The sequence below is a fragment of the Eutrigla gurnardus genome, assembly GCF_963514095.1.
Source record: "Eutrigla gurnardus genome assembly, chromosome: 7".
Taxonomy (NCBI): Eukaryota; Metazoa; Chordata; class Actinopteri; order Perciformes; family Triglidae; genus Eutrigla; species Eutrigla gurnardus.
In genome coordinates this window covers 27,410,570-27,435,106 of record NC_139921.1, presented here as the reverse complement: position 1 = coordinate 27,435,106, position 24,537 = coordinate 27,410,570, and the positions used below count along the sequence as shown (strand labels likewise).

Here is a 24,537-nt window from a genome sequence, read left to right as displayed (position 1 = left end):
AACTGATGCGATCTGCTTGTGAAGTTTTTTCTGAGCTGAGACATTTCAACATTTATACGTAGGTGAAGAAAATAGCTTTCTCAGAAACAACGAGCCACTAAAATTACCTCACAGCGTCTGTGGAAAGAGATGTTCACATGAGATATCTAGTTCTTTCTCATTTAAATCAGCCGTTATTATATGAGCAGCGTCTGATATGCAGGTGAACCCGTACCCGTTTAAATATCAATAAAGTTTTACTATCTGGAGACATTCTGGAGTAGAGACGTGAAAGCACACGATTGATTGAGTTCCTCTGAAATGTTTTTATTTTGAATTGAGTAAAAAGCAAGCAAACAAGTGACGCCAAAGAATTAACATGTTTCAACAAGAAAACACAAAGAGCAGCAGAATGCTTTTTATTTACAGACGCCAACACTATCCATCTCCTCCATTTGAGTGATTATTTCTGGCCTCGGCTGCTCTCAGTTGTTCTGCTTTCCAGCTGAACTCTGCAACAGACAGAAAAGGGACATCTTTTTAATGTGAAACACAGAATAAGTACGTGAAGAGACGTAGAAGTGGTAACGAACCTGAAGCTTCCACACCAAGAACGCTACAAAGACACCGTAGATGCTGCTCTTGGCGATGAAAATGCCGTAGGTGAGTTTGGCACTCTGTATGGTTCTCAAATATTTCTCTGCAGAGAAAGTTCAACACATTCACATAAGTGACACAAAGAGGAAACATCCTGAGCACTCTGGTTTCAGCTCATTAAGTATATTTACCTCTTGTCATGACTTTTCCTGACGTTGCTAGAAGAATAAGAAAATGGAGCAGATGAGGATCAAAAAGAACACATTTAGGTCTTTTTCATTTGAATGAAACCTACCTTGTTCTCCTTGAATTGGTTTAGAATAATATTCAGTATGCGTCCCGTTGAAGAAGCTGACGGTGCAGGTGAATATGTTGTCGGGTGTGGACCAGTCTTTGGCATCGACCCTCAGCCTGCTGGTGATCTTGTAATACTTTGTGCCGTTCTTCCGCAGGGCAGCGTTGTCCGTTGCCACACCGTCGGTGACATTGTTCCCGTGGATGTCCCAGAATACATGGACATGGTCTGGGTAGAACCCAGTGGCCACACAAACGATGGTCTTCTTCCTCGCATTTCTGTCTTCCTGGCACTCCTTTGGTGACGGTGGAAGCACTGTCACTGTTGGTGGGGTGATCGGAACTCCTGCTTCTGCAAGGACAAACAAACACACGTGAATGAAAGCTGCCTGGAGATCTACAGCTTCACACTGAGCATCAACACCAAACACAACACCATCATGAAGTTATCACGGGGATCCAACCCAAGAACAAGCCCCAAAATCAGCAGCATGATTGTTGGAGCACAAGCTATTTTATTTAACAGCATCACTTTATCACATGGATCCCACTCACAGACTCATGACTGACATTTAAATAGACATTTCATCCACGTTTAGATGGGACAAAAACAACCATCTGTTTTTAAAAACTTTTATATTCTATGAAATACATTTTTACAGCTTGAAAACAATGCATTAAATCTGGTACTTTGACTAAAACCAGCCTTTTTTCTCCATTATCACAAATTGGACATTTTCATTTACAGTTTTTGACCATTTTAAGCAAACAAGACACTCAACTTAACTCAACAATGCTCCGATTGATTGATATTTTTGTCGTTTTCTTACCCAACACAGTCAGTCTGGTGCCGCTGCCAAAGTAAGCAGGCTCGTAGTTCACACTGAAACCAGGCTTCATAAAAACTGCTCAAGCTTTCTGCACTTTTTTTCAGGAAGCAAAACCTTCGATACACTCTCACCAAATTAGTTTAACTAAGCTTCTCATTTAAGGTCAATTAAAGCAAGTTGGTTGTTATGTTTGCCGTTCCATCCTCTAGAACATGAGTTTGTGAGTTTTTGTGATTCTTACCTAGAACGGTGAGTTTAGTTCCAGCTCCAAAGTAAACCTCCTGTGAACTCACAGTGGTTCACAGAGCTGATAAGAACTGAGAGGAATCATCTGGCCGTAGAGCTGCAGCTTTTACCACCATAACCTCTATTTTTTTGCACTTTTTAAAGTAGAGAATACTCTAAAATGTGTGTTTAACACTGTAGATTTCTTTCCTCCTCCTACTCAGCAAGTATATAGATGTTTTCTTACCTAGAACGGTGAGTTTAGTTCCAGCTCCAAAGAAAGCCTCCTTGTATGAGCACAGAGACGTTCAACTGCTACTAAAACACTTCCTCCTCTCTCTATTCTATCTGAGACCATTTAAACAGCTGCTCATGCTCATGATGGTTATTTCATTTAATCTAGTCTTTACAACGGTGGTGTTCTGGAGTCAGTTGATCCTTTGAGAGTCTTGAAAAAGTGTTCTCAACAAAATCATACATGATGATTTCCTAAAACTATTAGCTACTATAAGACTATTATAACAGCCCATGATGCTGCTCTTACTTTAGTTCTGTACTAAATGTAACTTCACAAAAGTTACTGACACTGGATGTGAGTGCAGCCACAGCAACAATTTGTAGATTTGTTTTGATTTCTTACCTAAAACCGTTAACTTTGTTCCTCCACCGAAGAAAGCTTCATTACTACCAGAGTCACAGTGAACTCCATCGGTGCTCAAAACCGCCGAGATGCTGCTTTTACTCTGACACTTAGAACAAAAAGCTCTGAGCAGAACCTGAACTAGACTTAAACGCTGTACATTTGTCAAAGAAACACTGATTTGGATGATTTTCTTACCTAAAACTGTTAACTTTGTTCCTCCACCAAAGAAAGCCTCTCCACCACCACCAGAGTCACAGTGAGCTTTGTCGGTGATTAAAACAGCCCACCATGATGATTTACACTACACTACATGATCTATGCAATACAACGGTTTCTCTCAGTGACCGACCTTTTTATATGTTCTACTTCTCTAACAGGAGAATTCATGTTGACGTCTTACTTACCAAGAACAGTGAGTTTTGTTCCCTGGCCGAAATAAGCTTCGAACTGACACAGTGTTTATGCTTGAGGACAAAATGCTCTGAGCAGAAAGCTGTTTAAGAATGACTCGAATTACAATGATTTTATCTGAATTCTTGCCATTTATCATGACTGTACATGAAATATATACATATATATTTCTTACCTAAAACTGTTAACTTTGTTCCTCCACCAAAGAAAGCCTCTGCACCACCACCAGAGTCACAGTGAACTCCATCGGTGCTCAAAACCACCGAGATGCTGCTTTTACTCTGACACTTAGAACAAAAAGCTCTGAGCAGAACCTGAACTAGACTTCAACGCTGTACATTTGTCAGAGAAACACTGATTTGGATGATTTTCTTACCTAAAACCGTTAACTTTGTTCCTCCACCAAAGAAAGCCTCTACACCACCAGAGTCACAGTGAGCTTTGTCAGTGATTAAAACAGCCCACCATGATGATTTACACTACACTACATGATCTATGCAATACAACGGTTTCTCTCAGTGACCGACCTTTTTATATGTTTATATGTATTCTATGTAACAGGAGAATTCATATTGATGTCTTACTTACCAAGAACAGTGAGTTTTGTTCCCTGGCCGAAATAAGCTTCGTACTGACACAGTGTTTATGCTTGAGGACAAAATGCTCTGAGCAGAAAGCTGTTTAAGAATGACTCGAATTACAATGATTTTATCTGAATTATTGCCATAGATTTATCATGACTGTACATGAAATGTATATTTCTTACCTAAAACGGTTAACTTTGTTCCTCCGCCAAAGAAAGCTTCACGACCATCAGAGTCACAGTGAACTTTGTCAGTGATCAAAACTTTGCTTTTACTTTACTTCCTTACTTTTTAGTTTTATAGCAAACACAACTTTTCTTTGAAGCCAAAGACAACAGCCTGTTTTTTTTACAATAATATTTTCCCTTCCAATAACCGGCCTGTATATTAATGTACTAAGAACACAAAAAGGCTTCAAACTGATGCAGCGTTTAAGCTTAAGAACCTAAACTAGACTTAAATGCTGCACATTTCTTAAATAAAAAAGCACTAATTACAACCATGTCTTACCTAAAACCGTTAACTTTGTTCCTCCACCGAAGATAGCTTCAAAACCAGAGTCACAGTGAACTTGATCGGTGCTCAAAACAGACGAGATGCTGCTTTTACTTTACTCCTTTACATACAGTTACTTTTAAGTGTTTCTTGTATTATTGTCACTTTTCCTTAAGTGCAAAAAAACAACAACATTACTACACTGCAGTCCGGTTGTTGAGGGTTTTTGTGTGACATTAAACTTGTAAAATCCAAACTGCTTGTTCACATTTGACTTCTCTTACAGGTGAATTAATCAGAAGAACATTTGACATCTTACTTACCGAGAACAGTCAGTTTAGTTCCCTGGCCGAAATAGGCTTCGGTATTGGCACAGAGCTTAAGCTCGATAACAAAAAGCACGGAGGTGAACTTAAACTATAAAGCACATTAAGTTTCCTTCTGCATCAATCTAATAACGGAGCTTATGTTCAAGTTGACTTACCCAAAACAGTCAGTTTGGTTCCTACTCCAAAGTAAGCCTCGTTTGCATTGTCACAGTGCAGAAATACTGAGCATGAAACTCTCAAAATCCCAGAATGATCACTTCTGTTTGTACCGAGACTCTAAATCAATGTGACATTCATCAAAACACAGTGATAACTGAGATATTTACCTAAAACCGTCAGTTTGGTTCCTTGGCCAAAGTAAGCAGGATCAGTGTTGGTCACAGTGTTTTCACTTCAGCTCAATATTACCACAGTTTTGTCCTTCACTTTCATCCCAACATTTCCAATACTGTACGTTAGCTGCATTGAAGCGAAGCAGTGAGAGACGCTACTTACCCAAAACAGTGAGTTTGGTTCCTTTTCCAAAGAAGGCTTCAGATCCAGAGTCACACTGAATGTCTCCTCTACCAAAAAGGCTCAAAACTTTCCATGAGCAGCATGTTGAGAGCCAGTGTAATAATCCGGAGGATGAAGAAGGTTTAAACGTGCGGGATGAGCTTCATGATGGGTCAAATGTGTTGTTTTTGTCAAGATGAATAAAAGCAGCATCCCATTGCTCCACATCTGATTTAAAACTTTCTGATTTTCAGCCATTTATTTACTATTTATGTTGCCTTTCTAGTGCCAGTTTGGCCCGACATCTTGCACCTTCAGATTTGTATTTTTCTGCTCTCCCAAGTGTCTCAGGTAGCCTGTAGCCGTCTACACAATGGGTGTTAATGGGAGGAGGTTTTTGTACAGCGGCTCTATAGAAATGTATCACCGTGCCCCCCCTGTCCCCACGATGAAAAAGCATCACACAAAAACCTGAAGTCTCTCTCGTTGTCTCCTCTCTCCCTCCCCCACCCAGCTTCTCCATATCTCAGCCTCCATCTCCGCCTGCCTGAGAGAGCAGCTGTGCAGGTCGGCTGACTGGCGGCTGAACGCGCTCCAACCTGACTGCTGCTATTTCTGTGACAGCTAAGAAAAGAAGGAAACGGGAAACTGGTCTTTGTTCGTAGCTGCTGAGAGGCAGTGACATCACTGCTGGTCACACCTCTTCATCCGCTCAGGTATCAGTGAACTGAGGAGACACACACTTACTGACAGATGTGACTGATGCTGACGGTGATCCTTATATTGTTCTTCAAGATAAGTCTTTAAAAAGGTCAAGGTGTAAAATGCCACTTGCAAATGATTCCAACATAAAAAAGTAAAAGTCCTGCATTCAAAATGTTCACAAGGCTCCAAAAGTAAATGTACTCAGTATCTTATGTCAGTATCTAATATTTTATTTTTATATACTATATTTATTTTATATTATTGGATAATACTTATTTGATGCATCAATATGAAAGCATCACTTTAGTGTTGCAACTGGTAAAAGTGGGGCGAAACGTAACTGCTTGATGAGCTCAATCTATAATAATACATCATTTATTTGTTGATTTTATTTTGTATTTATTATGTGAATCTGCAATCACGTGTTACATTCTACCACTACACATAAATGCTATGATATTCAATTAATCTTTTCTGTTTACATATCTGTTCCTATAAAATAAATATATTGAACTTAAAAAGTATTAAAATACAAAAATATTTTTGTTGAGGTGTTACACTGTACGTTTTTTGTATTTAAAATGTATTAAAAATTAGTATTTAACCAAAATATATTCAAAATACTTGTATCCAAAATACAGCATTTTGATGTTGTTTCATATCTACTTATTTAAGTAGATATTTAAGTATTATAAGCATTTTTACAATGTTATGTCACAGTTGTAACTCATATGTTAAATTGCAGCTTATTCGGCCTATTTCCTCACTATTATTCCTCAAATTACTTGATTTGGCTTCCCTTTGACATATCTTGACTGGAGTTAAATTATTTCATTATTTAATTGTAATCCCACATGGCCCCTGTAGAGGTCAGTGTACGGTAACTTCTTTAACTTAGTATTCTTTCATCTTGTCAGGCTGCACGCAGAATTACAGTGAAATAAAATAACAAACTAAAGCCCTGAAACAAAGGTGAGAGAAAGTGTGTTGGACAATAACGCTGCATGAATGTGACGAGTAATCTTTACCACGCTGACACCTGCTCTCATATCTGCAACAATCAGCGTTGTTGTGGTGATGCAGGAACATCATGACTTACCGAGAAGAGTTCTCAAACCTTCATTAGAAAGTTGTCTTTTATATTATGTATTATGTAACATGTCACTGGTTCCATATCTGCAGTGTGAGCAAGATGACAGTGAATATTTGAACATGTGCAGACTGAGCAGTGGCAGAGGGAGGCTGGTGAACGAGGAATCTGTAAAACAAGAAAGAAGGCGACAAATGAATCAATGCTATCAAAATATGTGTATTTCTGCAGGATATACATAAACATTAGCAGATGTTCAGCTACTTCATCACATCATTTAAGGTCCCAATCGATTAGCAAAGTGATTCATGCCCCGATAAACAGCATCATATTTCCCGCCTTTTCAAATAAGCCCCTGAGCTACAGCTGTTATAAGTGGAGGCAGGTTTTTAGTGAAGCAGTGGTATTAAACCACATCACTGTGTGCTTGCAGCGCAGAAATACACAGCAGAGTCTGATGACTCTACGGGGTGAATGATCAGAGACCCTCTCAGTGTGTCTTCTCTTTTTATCTGGAGCCTGGAGTCGTTGAATTGTTCCTCGTACTTCGGGTCGCCCTGGAGGACGTTGTACCCGATGAGGCTCATAGACCGGCCATTCTCTCTGTGTTGGTACCACAGCATCGTTTGTAGGTTGCTGTCATCATGGCTGCAGTTAATCCTGAGCTCCTCTGTCCCTTCCTTCACAACTTGAGGAGAGGACTGTACAAAGTTAACGCTCGCCACTTTTCCTGCAAGAAGAAAGCCAATTAATGTCGTTGGAGCTGTAAAGGTTCCATTCAAGAAATGTGATTTTTAGGAATTGATCTTGAAATAACATCGACACGCATGATTAAAAAAAATTATAATAAAAAAATGTTACAATAAGACCCAAACAGTAAAATGAGCAGGCAATATATAATATATTGAACTTACTTGCAGAAACAAGCAGTAAAAATACAATTGTATATAAAGCTGGAGTCATCCTTAAATGAATCAATCAACAGTGTTGAATATTTCTCTATGGCATATTGGCCTACTGGAATCTGGTATGAGAGGAGGAGCATTCTGACAAATGCATAGATCAAATGAGAGATGACTATCTTCTCCAATCTCCACACACCACACCTCCTCTTCCTCTGCTCGCAGCAGATCTTGTAAAAAAACAAAACAAATTCACAAATGAATGGATGATGGATTGGATTTTATTGGTGTAGTGGATTTAAGGCTTAAATTAATCTCAACATAAATGGCTGACTGCAAACTGTTGCAAGAGTGATTATGTAAACAGTTTAAATGAATGTATTACTAATTTGTAATTGTATTATTTAATTTCTTTAAGAAAGAAAGAAAGATGTAGGCCTTGTGTACACTACCTCCAGCATGTTTCTCTTCATAGACATTGCAATTAATGCTGCCTTCACGTATAGTCGGAAGATGCTACGTCCCACTTGTGATGTCGGAATTAGGAGAATGTTTCTACATCTCGTATTTACCATAATTCCGATGCTACCCGAAGGCAGCATTGCTTGTATGAAACGCGCTATACAAATAAAGTTTGATTGATAAATTGGGCGGGCTTTTTAAACTGACAGCGCTCCGCGCGCTCCCATTTAACCGTTTGAAAACTGACGCGCAAGCAAACTTTGTGACACATAAATGACTAATAAAAACGCGTATTTACACCTGCCCAAAATAATTGCTGCTGCTTGATTCACGGCCATGGTGAGGATTTACGTTTTTTGCCGTGCTCCAACCTGCTAATGGAGTCTATTTTTTGACGGAGTAATTAGTCAAATCGAAAAAGACTTTCCTCTAACTGTCTTGCTTCTTGGCTACTTGGGAATCCTTCAGAAACGTTTACTATCCTCGGAGTCACAACTCAACTTCAACGAGGTAAGAATTTGCTGCTAATATGTAGATTGTGAGTCAATGTTTTGGCTTGAAGTTTGGCTAAGCTAGCTACGTTTGGCTAAGTTGGCTAAGTGTGGCTAGGCTAGCTACGTGTGGCTAAGCTAGCAACGTTTCGAAGCTAACGGTTATGACATTCGGATGGGAAAGGCTTATGAAGCTGTCATCGGGGAAGCCTACGGAAGAGCTTGCTGGCTAGCTGCGTTTGCTCACCTATCTTGTGTTTGATATCTTGGTGCTGTTTTTGCTCACAGAGATGAAATGTAGATGACATTAGGAGTCTGTTAAGTTCTTTTAATGGTGAGTCATCGGCTAAAGGCTAACGGTTAAACCTCACGTCAACAGGTCTTCTTTTATCATCTACAGATGGTATTGGGGTTGGATTTTATTTGTTTCTGTGAGTGGCTGAGCATTTATTTAGGTTGTTTGGGACTTTTAGGATTTTACCTGAATCTGACAGGGTCCCCCCACAATTCATGGAATTTCTGGAATATCAGAGACTTTACAAAAAGTATTTTACAGACAGGGAAAGTTTGTTGAGCCAAGTGATGGGATATCAGGGGATCTTGTGGTTGATGATGGATGGATGGATGGAATACTCATGGTTGAGTCTTTTCCGTGTCAAATTGGTATTTGTTTCCCATAGGTTGCTGGTGCTGCTTTGCCTCTTTATTCAGAAAATAGATCTGTTCACTGTTTAATTTTCATATTTACAAAAGAATCAGTTCCTCTTTTTGACGACTTTTTCTTTTTATGTCAGCACTTGATTTTTTATAAATCATGAAACTGATTTTTGTGTGATTAAATGAATGGCCTGCATATTTTGTCTGTATCGCTTATATCCCATTTCATTGTATTCTTTAAATGTTACATATCAGTAAAATTACTTGAACACTTTCAGGATTCTTTGACAAAGGGAAGAACCACATTATTTTCAATTGGTTTAAAATCAGTTTGTTGTTAATATCAGAACAGTAATTGAGCTGTAATTTAGCCTTCCTCTCAGGATCTTGAGCATGACAACATGAAAAAGGAAAACAGGGTTTGCAGTGAGGCGGGGACATTAACCCACATCACTGTGTGCTTGCGGCGCAGAAATACACAGCAGAGTCTGATGACTCTACGGGGTGAATGATCAGAGACCCTCTCAGTGTGTCTTCTCTTTTTATCTGGAGCCTGGAGTCGTTGAATTGTTTCTCGTACTTCGGTTCGCCCTGGAGGACGTACCCGATGAGGCTCATAGACCGGCCATTCTCTCTGTGTTGGTACCACAGCATTGCTATTAAATTGCTGTCATCATGGCTGCAGTTAATCCTGAGCTCCTTGGTCCCTTCCTTCACAACTTGAGGAGAGGACTGTACAAAGTTAACGCTCGCCACTTTTCCTGCAAGAAGAAAGCCAATTAATGTCGTTGGAGCTGTAAAGGTTCCATTCAAGAAATGTGATTTTTAGGAATTGATCTTGGAATACCATCGACATGCATGATTAAAAAATTATACTAAAAAATTGTTACAATAAGACCCAAACAGTAAAATGAGCAGGCAATATGTAATATATTGAATCAGACTTACTTGCAAGAACAAGCAGTAAAAAGGCAATTGTATATAAAGCTGGAGTCATTCTTAAATGAGTCAATCAACAGTGTTGAATATTTCTCTATGGCATATTGGCCTACTGGAATCTGGTATGAGAGGAGGAGCATTCACTCCGGTCTGACAAATGCATAGATCAAATGAGAGATGACTATCTTCTCCAATCTCCACGCACCACACCTCCTCTTCCTCTGCTTGCAGCAGATCTTGTAAAAAAACAAAAAAAAACAAAACAAAACAAAACAAATTCACAAATGAATGGATGATGGATTGGATAAATGGCTGACGGCAAACTGTTGCAAGAGTGATTATGTAAAACGTTTAATGAATGTATTACTAATTTGTAATTGTATTATTTCATTGCTTAAAGAAAGAGAGAAAGATGTAAGCCTTGTGTACACTACCTCCAGCATGCAAACTCTTTTTTTTTTGTTTTTGTTTCTCTTCATAGACTTTTTTTTTTACCTGAATCTGACAGGGTCCCCCCACAATTCAGGGAATATCTGGAATATCAGGGACTTTAAAAAAAAGTATTTTACAGACAGGGAAAGTTTCACTAGATTTTTTATAAATCATGAAACTGATTTTTGTGTGATTAAATGAATGGCCTGCATATTTTGTCTGTATGCAGCCATCGCTTATATCCCATTTCATTGTATTCTTTAAATGTTACATATCAGTAAAATGACTTGAACACTTTCAGGATTCTTTGACAAAGGGAAGAACCACATTATTTTCAATTGGTTTAAAATCAGTTTGTTGTTAATATCAGAACAGTAATTGAGCAGTAATTTAGCCTTCCTCTCAGGATCTTGAGCATGACATCATGAAAAAGGAAAACAGGGTTTTCAGTGAGGCGGTGACATTAACCCACATCACTGTGTGCTTGCGGCGCAGAAATACACAGCAGAGTCTGATGACTCTACGGGGTGAATGATCAGAGACCCTCTCAGTGTGTCTTCTCTTTTTATCTGGAGCCTGGAGTCGTTGAATTGGTCCTCGTACTTTGGTTCGGCCTGGAGGACGTTGTACCCGATGAGGCTCATAGACCGGCCATTCTCTCTGTGTTGGTACCACAGCATCGCATCTAGGTTGCTGTCATCATGGCTGCAGTTAATCCTGAGCTCCTCGGTCCCTTCCTTCACAACTTGAGGAGAGGACTGTACAAAGTTAACGCTCGCCACTTTTCCTGCAAGAAGAAAGCCAATTCATGTCGTTGGAGCTGTAAAGGTTCCATTCAAGAAATGTGATTTTTAGGAATTGATCTTGAAATACCATGATTAAAAAAATTATATAAATTATAATAAAAAAATGTTACAATAAGACCCAAACAGTAAAATGAGCAGGCAATATGTAATATATTGAATCAGACTTACTTGCAAGAACAAGCAGTAAAAATGCAATTGTATATAAAGCTGGAGTCATCCTTAAATGAATCAATCAACAGTGTTGAATATTTCTCTATGGCATATTGGCCTACTGGAATCTGGTATGAGAGGAGGAGCATTCACTCCGGTCTGACAAATGCATAGATCAAATGAGAGATGACTATCTTCTCCAATCTCCACGCACCACACCTCCTCTTCCTCTGCTTGCAGCAGATCTTGTAAAAAAACAAAAAAAAACAAAACAAAACAAAACAAATTCACAAATGAATGGATGATGGATTGGATAAATGGCTGACGGCAAACTGTTGCAAGAGTGATTATGTAAAACGTTTAATGAATGTATTACTAATTTGTAATTGTATTATTTCATTGCTTAAAGAAAGAAAGAAAGAAAGAAAGATGTAAGCCTTGTCTACATATCTCCAGCATGCAAACTCTTTTTTTTTGTTTTTGTTTCTCTTCATAGATTTTTTTTTTTTACCTGAATCTGACAGGGTCCCCCCACAATTCAGGGAATATCTGGAATATCAGGGACTTTAAAAAAAAGTATTTTACAGACAGGGAAAGTTTCACTAGATTTTTTTATAAATCATGAAACTGATTTTTGTGTGATTAAATGAATGGCCTGCATATTTTGTCTGTATCGCTTATATCCCATTTCATTATATTCTTTAAATGTTACATGTCAGTAAAATTACTTGAACACTTTCAGGATTCTTTGACAAAGGGAAGAACCACATTATTTTCAATTGGTTTAAAATCAGTTTGTTGTTAATATCAGAACAGTAATTGAACTGTAATTTAGCCTTCCTCTCAGGATCTTGAGCATGACAACATGAAAAAGGAAAACGGGGTTTTCAGTGAGGCGGTGACATTAACCCACATCACTGTGTGCTTGCGGCGCAGAAATACACAGCAGAGTCTGATGACTCTACAGGGTGAATGATCAGAGACCCTCTCAGTGTGTCTTCTCTTTTTATCTGGAGCCTGGAGTCTTTGAATTGGTCCTCGTAGCTCGGGTCACCCTGGAGGACGTTGTACCCGATGAGGCTCATAGACCGGCCATTCTCTCTGTGTTGGTACCACAGCATCCTTTGTAAATTGCTGTCATCATGGCTGCAGTTAATCCTGAGCTCCTTGGTCCCTTCCTTCACAACTTGAGGAGAGGACTGTACAAAGTTAACGCTCGCCACTTTTCCTGCAAGAAGAAAGACAATTCATGTCGTTGGAGCTGTAAAGGTTCCATTCAAGAAATGTGATTTTTAGGAATTGATCTTGAAATACCATGATTTAAAAAATTATATAAATTATAATAAAAAAATGTTACAATAAGACCCAAACAGTAAAATGAGCAGGCAATATGTAATATATTGAATCAGACTTACTTGCAAGAACAAGCAGTAAAAAGGCAATTGTATATAAAGCTGGAGTCATTCTTAAATGAGTCAATCAACAGTGTTGAATATTTCTCTATGGCATATTGGCCTACTGGAATCTGGTATGAGAGGTGGAGCATTCACTCCGGTCTGACAAATGCATAGATCAAATGAGAGATGACTATCTTCTCCAATCTCCACACACCACACCTCCTCTTCCTCTGCTTGCAGCAGATCTTGTAAAAAAACAAAACAAATTCACAAATGAATGGATGATGGATTGGATTTGATTGGTGTAGTGGATTTAAACCTTAAATTAATCTCAACATAAATGGCAGACTGCAAACTGTTGCAAGAGTGATTATGTAAAAAGTTTAAATGAATGTATTACTGCTAGAACTTCTAAAAGTATTATTTCATTGCTTTAAGAAAGAAAGAAAGATGTAAGCCTTGTGTACACTACCTCCAGCATGCAACCTCTTTTTTGTTTCTCTTCATAGACATTGCAATTAATGCAAAAAAATTACTTGAACACTTTTAGGATTCTTTGACAAAGGGAAGAACCACATTATTTTCAATTGGTTTAAAATCAGTTTGTTGTTAATATCAGAACAGTAATTGAGCTGTAATTTAGCCTTCCTCTCAGGATCTTGAGCATGAAAACATGAAAAAGGAAAACGGGGTTTTCAGTGAGGCGGTGACATTAACCCACATCACTGTGTACTGGCAGCGCAGAAATACACAGCCGAGTCTGATAGAGTCACACTGGGAATAATCAGAGCTCCTGTTTGGACGTTTTCTCGTGTTATCTTAAACCGTTCTTCAAACTGCTGCTCATAGGTGGGGTCATTGCCACTGTAGCTGTTTCCAATCAAGCTCATCAGGCCCGTCTTTGTTTGCTGGTACCAGAGCATTAAATACTGGTCGGCGCCATTATGACTGCATTCAATTTCTACCTTGGCTGTGTCACTGACTATTCTGGGATGAGACGACTGAAACGTCACACTCTTCGCTTGATCTGTGGAAAAAACACAAATGAGAAAGTAGTAGGACATAACGAAGCAACTGTGGGGGAAAAAAAAGTATCGTATAAATTGCTGTTTTTGCAGTTAATTTCTTTACATTGAGGCAAGATGAGAATAAATGCAATCACAACTGGAATCATCCTTCCAGTTTGAGCCGTAGCCTGAGAAACACAGCTCCCTCCGATGGTGTATTAAGAGACACACCACCTCTTGTGCAAATGCACTCACCTCGTATACAGGAAAAGATCAGGGTTTTTAGTGAGGGAGTGGCATTGAACCACATCACCGTGTACTGGCAGCGCAGAAATAAACAGCCGAGTATGACTGGTTTGCCTTGCTTATCATCAGTGTTCCTTTCAAAGTGTCTTCTCTTGTAAGCTTGAATTGTTCTTCAAACTGACCCTCATACTTTTGGGGGCTGTTTCCATATCCATACCCAATGAGGGTCAGAGACGGAGTGTCCTTTCTTTGCTGATACCAGAGCATTACTGGTAGGGAACTATCATCATGACTGCAGTTAATCTGGACCTCAGTGCTCTCCATCACTATCTGAGGAGAAGATTGTTGAAATGTAACAGCGCTCACCTGGCCTGTGGAGAGAGCAGATTGAGCAAATGTTATTGATGCAAAACAAATTAATTTCAGTATCATTGTTTGATTGATTTAAATAACAATATAATTAGTGACAAATTTGTATGTTATTCAGGATGACATCTTACAATAAAAAGAGATGAAGAAAAAGATCTGCATACATGAAGACATTATCAGGCACTGCAAGTATTTCCTTGGCAAAAATAAGACTGAAAGGGTGAAAGAGGTATGAGTGTGTGTGCATGTGTGTGTGTGGCTTAATTCATCACCACATCCTTGAGATATAAGCTTCATACCATGTGCTGTGCCTCCACCTATTGGTTTATTCTGTTTTCAGGACCATGCTGTACTGCATTTTGCTTTCTTAATTATAGTTATTTGAGGTTAACAGAATCTGTATGCTTCATGTTTACGCCTTTGTTTGAATTAAGTCGGTGTAAAGGATAGCTCAAAACACTTGCTGATCAATTGAATTGTTGATTGACAGAAAATGAATCAGCTTTTTTTCATTGATCCAGACCAACCAAGAAGCAGCCTTAGAGTAAGTCTTATGGGTGATGACATCATTATAAAATATAGCCATGCCAAGGTTATCAGTCTGTAAAAATGATTATCCTTTTAATCCTTTTCTTAAACATGTATTATACCGTATGTTACATTATTTTACAAATTCTATGTATAGGTATGATCTTTATTAGGGTCTTTGACTTCAATTTCGACGTCCCTTCAGTGCTGTTTAAATAAGTAATAGTATCTTCTAATCAACCAGTTTTAATGAAGGCTTTTTTTCAGCAGTTTGATACTTTGCCACGTAGGGCTGGAACGATAAAGGATTTTATCACGCATTGGAATAAAATACACTTAAAATCATGGTGAATTTCCATTATCGTGATCATTTTAAATATCACGATTTACTTGAAAAATATGCCTAGCTCACTATCATGGTAGAGAAGTGAAACATTTTAATTCAATATATTTCTCCTTTATTTATGCAGGGAGAACTTTACGATTATTTAATTGTTTTTAACTAAAAAGGACATTCACTTAGAAAAGTTGTCTTATTTTTTGATGCCAACATTTTTTTTCTTAACTAAATATAACGTGATTCCAGTATGTTTCAGTGACATTTAAGAGTTTTTAAGCACATTTTGATCATTATCTGGATAATACTGTGAATTGCAATTATTTTTGCCAAAATAATCAAGATATGAAGTTTCCATATTGTCTCATGCCTTGTGTCACATGGTTTCAGTGGTTTCCTCTTGGTGTGCTGTTATCTGCGGGATCATAGAGGTTTTTGTATGAGAGCTGCCTCCATCTTTATTACTGTGCAATACTTGCTGCTCCAAAATATTCTCCACTGTCTTCAGGGTATTTCGGCTTCAGGACGTGAAGAAAAACGGTTTTCTCTCCATTTCCACTCACGTTAAAGCGGCTTTGAAATGGCTGCTCCACAACAGGACGTATATAAGACACGTAGGCAATCAGCTTCAGGGAAGTGTCTCCTGCTGAGCGCTGATACCAGAGAATAGTGTCATAGGTCTGGATTTCATGTCTGAGGCTCAGCTTAACTTCATCATTTGGTTTCGATAACAGTTCAGTTGGATTCTGAAACACTTGGTCTTTTTTATTGAGGTAAACTCCTGTAAAGAGATCAAGACAGTAATAAATAATTGTGCACTTGGTATTTGATGTACTGTTACATTTATTGGATGTACAATACCTCTAATCCAGAACACGGTGATGATGGAAACGACAAGTTGAAATGGCATCATGTTGAATGTGAAACACCAACTGGGATCTCTGCAGAGCTTAGTGGGTCAGAAGGAGGGACAGGAAGTGATGAAGAGAAATCAGAGCACAGGTTCACACTGAGAAACTTTTTCATTCATTCAGATTTTATGTGTGAGGTTCAGGATAACTTCATCATATGGTTTCAACAACAGTTGAGTTGGATTCTGAAACACTTGGTTTTCTTTACCGAGGTAAACTCCTGTAAAGAGATCAAAAAACAAGTAGTGCTTCATTGTTTTGCCAATGGTCGATAAAACATTGAGCGCTTGGATTAAATTACTACAAGAACAATTGAAAGAAATAGGTGATTATAGGATATTAGTGTTAATTTAATTACATGTTAAAAAATGGCATCATGAATGTGCAATATACCTTTAATCCAGAGCACAGTGATGATGGAAACAATAAAATGAGATGGCATCATGTTGAATATGAAGAACCCGTCTGAGTCTCCGAGTCTCTCTTTGTGGATCATAAGGAGGGACAGGAAGTGATGTAGAGAAATCTGAAAAAAAAGTTTCCACTGAGAAACCTTATGTCTGTCTACGTGAGAATAGAGTAACAGCTCGAGTAACAGCCTCACATACAGGGAATGGCATACATGACTGACTGATACACTGACTGACCTTAAGTTTAAAATCAGTTCTGGCACTTTAAGATTGATTATGTAAAGTGACCCATTGTTTGTTTTTCGCTGCATATGATCACTGTCTGATGACAGCAGAAGGAGACTGATGGACCTGAACCCCAGAGAAATACCTATACAGAAAGAGAGAAAACTTGTTTTATCTGCTTGAATATGAAAACAAAGATCCAGAGAACCCTTCACATTACCTATAATATGACAAGAAAGTAGTGAAGAAATGATTTAAGTTATTTTTACCACAAAGATTTGTCTGTAAAAAGTATAGGGATGATTAAGGTAATGAGACATCTAGTCTATATAAAGTAAATAAAAGGAGAGACATGGGGATGTGAGGTAGAATCACATGACGGAAACCTCAACTGCAGCTGGCTGGTGCAAGTCTTTTTGAGATTCCTCAAGACCACAGTTGATAAGAGATGCTGTTTAGTTTTTGTGTAGTTGGAAGGAGATCTGCCTCAACGTGCATATCGAGCTGCACAGTAGTACATTGCACTGTGCTCATGCTCTTTTAGGTTCACTATAAACAGAGAACCATTCTTTGCTGTATTTTCACTTAAATCTCCAATGATATTGAAATGCTCTTCATATAATTCTTCTTCATAGCTTATTCTACTATATTCTACATATCCAATGAGTTTCAAAGCCTTGTTTCCAGGTGACTGCTGGTACCACAGCATCACTTTGTAGTCAGTTTGTCCATGGGTGCAGACAAGCTGCACTTCATCACCAGCCTGTCTGATGACAGCAGATGGTGACTGATGGACCTGGATCCCCAGAGAAAGACCTGCTGTAAGCAGAGTTGGACAGATTAGTGATTTTTTAGATGCCAAGGGATATAAAAGGATATCTTACTTCAAAATGTGTCAGTTGTTACCTGTGAGGACAAAGAAAAAGAGGAATCTAATCATCATGTAGAGAGCTCACATGAAGCACTGAGTTACTCTAAAGTCATGGATGAAATGCAGTATAAGTGAAGTGATGGCAGATTCTGCTGTTTGTGCCTTTTCACTAAACTGAATCACATTTAAGTAGAATGCAAACGTGACGTAGAAAGGAGGAGTGGCTTCATGTAGTTGATCTGTATACACTCTTCCTGATTTCCACACAAAAGATGTTTTGCTTTTGATAGATTTCATTAGATATTAAATGTTTTATTGTAATACCTTGTCTTGTTAAAAGATTAAACCCACCAAAGAGAAACACAGTTGTATTAGCCAATAATTATGTGATTGCATCAAACCAAAGTACAACCACAAAAGCAGGTGTCTAGAACAATTCATCCATGACTTGATGAGAAAAGACTGTGCAGTTTTTGTAATGTTCAGAGGGGATATTTGTCAGCGTGCTTCTCTTGCTGCACAGTAGTAAACTGCACTGTGCTCTTGTTTTACAAGTTTGACTATAAAAGAGCCATTCTTTGCTGTATTTCCTCCCAAATCTCCAGAGATATTGAAATCCTCTTTATATTTCTCTTCCATTGTGGTGTCTTTAAAGTTCAAATAACCAATGAGTTTCATAGCTGTGTCTCCAGGTGAGCGCTGGTACCAGAGCATCTGCCTGTAGTCAGTTCTGTCATGGCTGCAGAAAATCTGCACTTTGTCTCCAGGTTTTTTAATGAGATCAGAGGGAGACTGACTGACATCAAGACCCAAACACACACCTGGATAGAAACATAAAATACAGAACAAACTTGGTTACTTAATGATATATTGTGAGGGGAAAACAATATTTCCACTTAACATATATGCTATTTCTATTTGAAAATATATTTTACCTGCCAGGCAACAGAAGAGGAGACGGCAGATCATTTCAACTTCCTCAAAATAAAGATACTCAAAACCCTTTTCTTGGCGCGGCAGACTGCATATTAAGCTTTTTAGATGCAAGTAGAGATCTCACAAACTATGATTCTGTTAGTCAGCTGATGCCTCCACTAAACTGACTAAGGTTTGAGGAGGAAATGGAAGTGAAACGGCGTGACTTTACATCCACTGGCATAGACAAAAGCTTCCAAGAAAATGGGCTGGGAGGGGTCTGTTCTAGTTTCATTTAATACATACATTTCTGGTCTGTAATGCCATAAATGCTGATTAGGGTTAGAAGTTTTTACATTAAGGGGAAGGAAACTACAGTCACTGTGCTTTTCTGGCAACCACCTATAACACAAATGATCAATTCTGAAACTAAAGATAAAGTGGATTTAAAACGTAAAGGAATAATGTTGGAATGAATGATGTTACCAATGAGCCAAGATAAAGAGTATGTTGGCATGTTGAACCTGGCAGTTTCCTATAGATTGTTTGATCAATGCCCTCATGTAAAGCAGCTACACTAAATGTCAGTGGTGAATGTGTTGAACTGGAGAGAATTTCTGGAACTCCAGCTCCACCTACTGGAACGATAAAGTCGAAATTTGGTTTCTAATTCACTCACCAAATTTCTTGGCAACCAGTTTTTGTTGAGTTGCTCTTACTTCTCACATCACTGTTTGCTGATTATCATTTGTATTCCTTCTAAAAAGCTTTTATGAACAATGCAACAAAGGTTTAAGTAATGATTCCTGATTTTGAAATGTGTATTAGATTTTAGTGCAAGCAAAAACATGAAGATGTTGGAAGATATAGTAAAAAAGAAGCAGTGTAATAAAAATGAAATCCACATTCAATTAAAAATTAAAATCTCTAACTTAACCTTGAAGCCACAGAGACGAGACTACAAATGCGATGAGAACTTGAGTCCTCATAGTGATTCTGTAAATATTATCTGTAGCCACAGCAGATATAAGTATCTGAGAGAGGTTGAATACAGTGTTGCTAGAAGGAATCTCAAAGTTGAAAACTGACTTACTACCCAACAAACTAATAACTGAATAGTTGAACATTCGGGTCGAAGCCCTAGTTTATATTTCTGACTGAATCCATTGTTGGTTTATGTTGTGTGCTGTGCTGTGGAGAAACACAATAAGATTGATGCATAATGGATGGAATAAGAATCGAGCTGTCATGGTGAGCCAGCTGTCTGATATCTGTAGATGTGGTTCATTTGTGGTTTATGTGGTGATTTGTTGCACTGTGCGTCAGAGATGGTTTTTGTTAAAGACCCAGGGTTTGTGCAGCACTGTGCTCTACTGGCAGCACAGAAATACACTGCGCTGTCCTCAGATCGACTCAACTTTGGAATATGAAGACATGCCTGACTTCCCCCGTCACCACTTATTTTATAAGTGTCACTGAAGTCCGCTTCAACAACTGGATTAGAGAATCGTACATAGGCAACTAGGACCATATCATTTTTCCCAGCAGACTGTTTATACCACTGGATCATATCAAAATCGGTGTTTGAATGGCTGCAGTTAATTCAGACTTCTTCTCCAGGATGTTTGATGAGGGCGCTTGGAATCTGATGAACACTGTTCTTTGAGAGTTCTGCAACACACATTTAAAACATACCGCTTAAGTGACGAAAATAAACTAAGCAAAAAGAAGAAATATTTAGGTCAATTTATTTGTGAGTTAATGTAATATTACCTGTTGAACAGAATGGCAGAGCTACTAAATATACAAGTAACGTAATCATGACCATTGCGCCGATGAAAACAAACTCATAATGATGACTGCAAACTGAACAGAGCTGCTTGGATGTAAAGTAGGTGGAGCGATCGACAATATGGGCTGTCTCATGTCTTCTATCAGTGGATTTGTACATCATCCTGCTGTGTTGGTTCACACAGGTATCCTGAGGATATCAGCGGGGATTTCCTGCCAAAGGCTGCAGTTAGCTGCAGGTGTGCTCCTCTTCAGTGTGAATTTCTGTGGCTGATTATCAGAGGGTTTTTGTAGGAGCCAGAGTGTCATTGAGTCACTGTGTCTACTAGCTGCACAGTAATACACGCCGCTGTCTCCTGGCTGGAGTTTTAGAACGTGAAGTTGAGATTTGGCCGAGCCGTCTCCAGTCACATTGAAATTCTGTTTGAATGGATCCTCGAGGGCTGGTTGAGAATATAGAATATATCCAATGAGTTTAAGGCCAGAGTCACCCGTCTGCTGCTGGTACCACAATATAACATTGTATGAACTATCTGAATGGTTGCAGCTGATTGTTGCTAAAACATGAGGACTTCCTAATATTGATGATGGAGCCTGATGAACTTTACTGCTCAGCGATTGACCTGCATTTGAAGAGAAAAGCATTGTCACAACACAGAGATGGGTTACAAACGTTTTCACTTTTAAGAAGCAAACAGTCGAAATTAAAACCTACAGGAGAGCCAGAGAAGCAGCAGAGTGATGATGACGATGTTTCTGATCATGATGTCTTTATCTTCCTGTCGCTGCACTGACTGACAGTCTGTACAGATGTTATAGGGTCAACTTAGAGGGGAGGAGACAGAGATTTTGATTATTTTAATGCAACGTCCTAAATATGTATGTACATCAATTTTATCAAGAGAAAAACTCACACATTAACTTCAATTCGTTGGTGTGAATAAAACGGAAACTAAATTAAAATAGTCACTTTGGGCTATGGGGACTCATTCCCTTTGTCTGTGGCTTGGTGTGACATGTCAACCGACTAGCTCATTGGATTTTAATCAAATCAGTCACGATTGCCACATTGAGATCATTTCAGTATCTTTTATACAATTTCACGACCATCTGCATCACATAGTGTGAGAGATGTGTCACATGAGCAGCATATGTGATTAGTATGTGATTCAATCAAAAGTGCTGCTAAAAGTTAAATTTTATGGGGGAAAATGTTTAAATAAAGAAGGAGCAGTATTGCATAACTGAGTTGTGGGCTATGGGAGTAGAATATTTTTTTCCCAATTTGAGCATGATGTTTTGTCACTAGTTAAGTTAAGCAAAGCGCATCCAGACAAATGTAACAACTTAGTTGTTTGATATTGATATCGGACTAGTATCGGTATAGGTCAAGGTATCGGACATGAAAAAGTGGTATCATGCCATCCCTAGTTTTCAGTAGTATGGAGTTCATATTGTGTGACAATTTCTGTATTCATTGCCAGTTATTTAACATAAAAATGAATATATATGTTGCTACTCTCCAGTGTTCATGTCACAAATAATACTGAATGCAAATGCAAACAAAAATGTTAACACACTACAATTCTAGAGCTCCCCCTACAGGCAATTGAAATTGTATCCATTGTAACACCGCAGTTGAGTATTTGTGCAGCTGTCTAAGTCACCTGGATCACTGTGTTGACTCACAGAACAAAAATACACTCCACTGTCATCAGGCAGCAGCTTCTCTACCGTTAAAGATCCAGTCTGAGCGTCACTCCTTGTTGCAGGAAATCTTTCTGCACTGAAGCCTCTTTCATATTTATGTGGAGGAGTTGGAGTCGTGAAAACGATTTGCTTCATTAGCTCCTCTGGTAGCTGTCTGTACCAGTACATCTGGAAAAAACTAGCATCCTTAGTGTGACTGCAGTTCATTGTGGCAGCCTGACCCTGGTTCCTCCACACCAGAGGGGTCTGGGTGACATCACCCCCATTAATTAGACCTGTAGGGGTGGAAAAAGGAAATATATTTATTCCTAATTTAATTCCTAATCCTAAAATGTCTCCTCCCATTGATCAGCATGATAATGTACAGTACCTACAATCCAGAGCAGAGCTGCAGAGAGTCTGATCAGACCAGCTGTGATCATTATTGCGTTCTGAGCAAAATGACCTGACTGTCTGTGTGATGGGAGGTGTGACGTTAGACAGATATGAAGGGTTACGGCTGGGCGTGTCTCTGTGTTGTATGATGTCCCCCTACAGTTCAGCAGGTAAATGGACTCACTAGTAGATGTGCCAACGGTGCACTGGGGTTTTTGTTCAGGTGCAAAGTGTGTCTGTATCACTGTGTCACTGATGACTGATGCCACAGAAATACAAGCCTTGATCTCCTGGCTACAGATTCTTCACTGTGAATGTCCCACTCTCAGCGTCGGGCTTGGTGGCTGCAAATTTATCTGTGCTGAAATTTCCAAAATCATGAATATTGATGCCCACTATTGTGAACACTATTCGTTTCATTGATTCTCCTGGCAGTTGCCTATACCAGTACATCTGGATACAGTTACCATGCTTGCGTTGATGGCAGTTTATCGTTGCGTTGTCACCCTCGTCCTTCCACACTATATTGGTCTGGGTGACATCCTCATCAGCATTTAGACCTGTGTATAAGACACTTTTAAGTTACCACCAGTATACATTTGAACTCTTACACTGTAGCCATTTAAAATACTTCCAGCACAACAAAGGTTAAATGCTATAATTTTATGGATAGCACTTACCTTTAATCCAGAGCAGAAGTATTAAAATGCTCAGGAGACCATATTTGATATTAATAATGTTCATATTGTGTCATTCAGAGACTGCAACAATGTCAGTGTAGTTGGAGATCTAAAAAGCTGCAGGTGGTGGGAGTGTCATTTGTGTGCTGTTCAGTCCTGTTGGCCCAACATTGTATTATGTCATCGGGCATTTGGTCTTGTTTTCCTCTTTTTTTTTTTTGTAGTTTCTGTCTGTTGGGCCCCATCTCAGCTTCACTTCCTGTTGTAAGGATGTGTTTGCCAGGTTCGGTCTGAAACAATCTCGAGGAAATTCACCACGTTTGCCTAAAATACTTGGGTTGATTCATCACATAGTCTCGTCCAGACTGCATTTACCCCTCAGTGGGTATCAGGTCCTGGGCCGAATATTTCCCCTACTTAGCTACAAGTGGATGGAAGTTTGTTTCGTTGGGCTAGACTATAAGAGTTTATGTTATGTGTGCTAGAACTTAAAGATAATTGCAGGAAGTATTTCCCGAATATGATTCATTGATGGTCTATAAAATATCCAAAAATAGCTAAAAATGTCTGGCTTCTATAGCCAAAGATAACTTCCCTTTCCTGGGCCACATCAGCCAACTCTGACTGGATCCCGAGGCGTTCCCAGGCAAGTGTGGAGATATAAGCTCTCCACTTAGGCCTGGGTCTTCCCCGTGGCCTCCTCCCAGCTGGTCGCGCCTGAAACATCTCCCTAAGGAGGCGCCCAGTGGGCATCCTTACCAGATGCCCAAACCACCTCAGTTGTCTCCTTTTAATGCAAAGGAGCAGCGGCTCAGCAGTGATGACTGAACTTCTCACCCTATCTCTCCTGTGGAAACTCATTTCGGCCACTTGTATTCACGATCTACCGGTAGTTCTTTCGGTCAGGCGCTCGCTGACGGGCCCTCCTTCTGGGCCTGGCTCCAGACGGGGGATCCGGGCCGGGTCACTCCTCTTCTTCCTATTCCTTTTTTTTGGTAGCACTGGAACCTCCTGTTGCAACCGTTTAGGAAGCTTTGGAGCAACGTCATCATCCAAATCAAACACAATGCGTTTCAAAGCTGGGTTTTTCTTTTTCTTTTCATGTCCCACGCTTGACTTTCATGTCCCACACAAATGGCTGTGTATTGCACAGGAACCTTCACAGCTAGAGTGGATGACGTCATCGCTAGAGTGCACTGCAGGTGTAAAATATATATATATATATATATATATTTCTAGCTTGCTGCCG

General features: G+C 39.1%; 1 gene segment (V, D, J or C); it reads right to left on the bottom strand.

Moving 5' to 3' along the window:
* Positions 1 to 285: 285 nt before the first annotated feature.
* LOC311015449 (T-cell receptor beta-2 chain C region-like) lies at positions 286 to 22,670 on the bottom strand. The segment is given in 7 exons: positions 22,604 to 22,670; positions 22,209 to 22,508; positions 3,356 to 3,418; positions 872 to 1,222; positions 768 to 794; positions 573 to 679; positions 286 to 491 (listed from the first exon to the last, which is right to left on the bottom strand).
* Between the last annotated feature and the right edge of the window lie 1,867 nt (positions 22,671 to 24,537).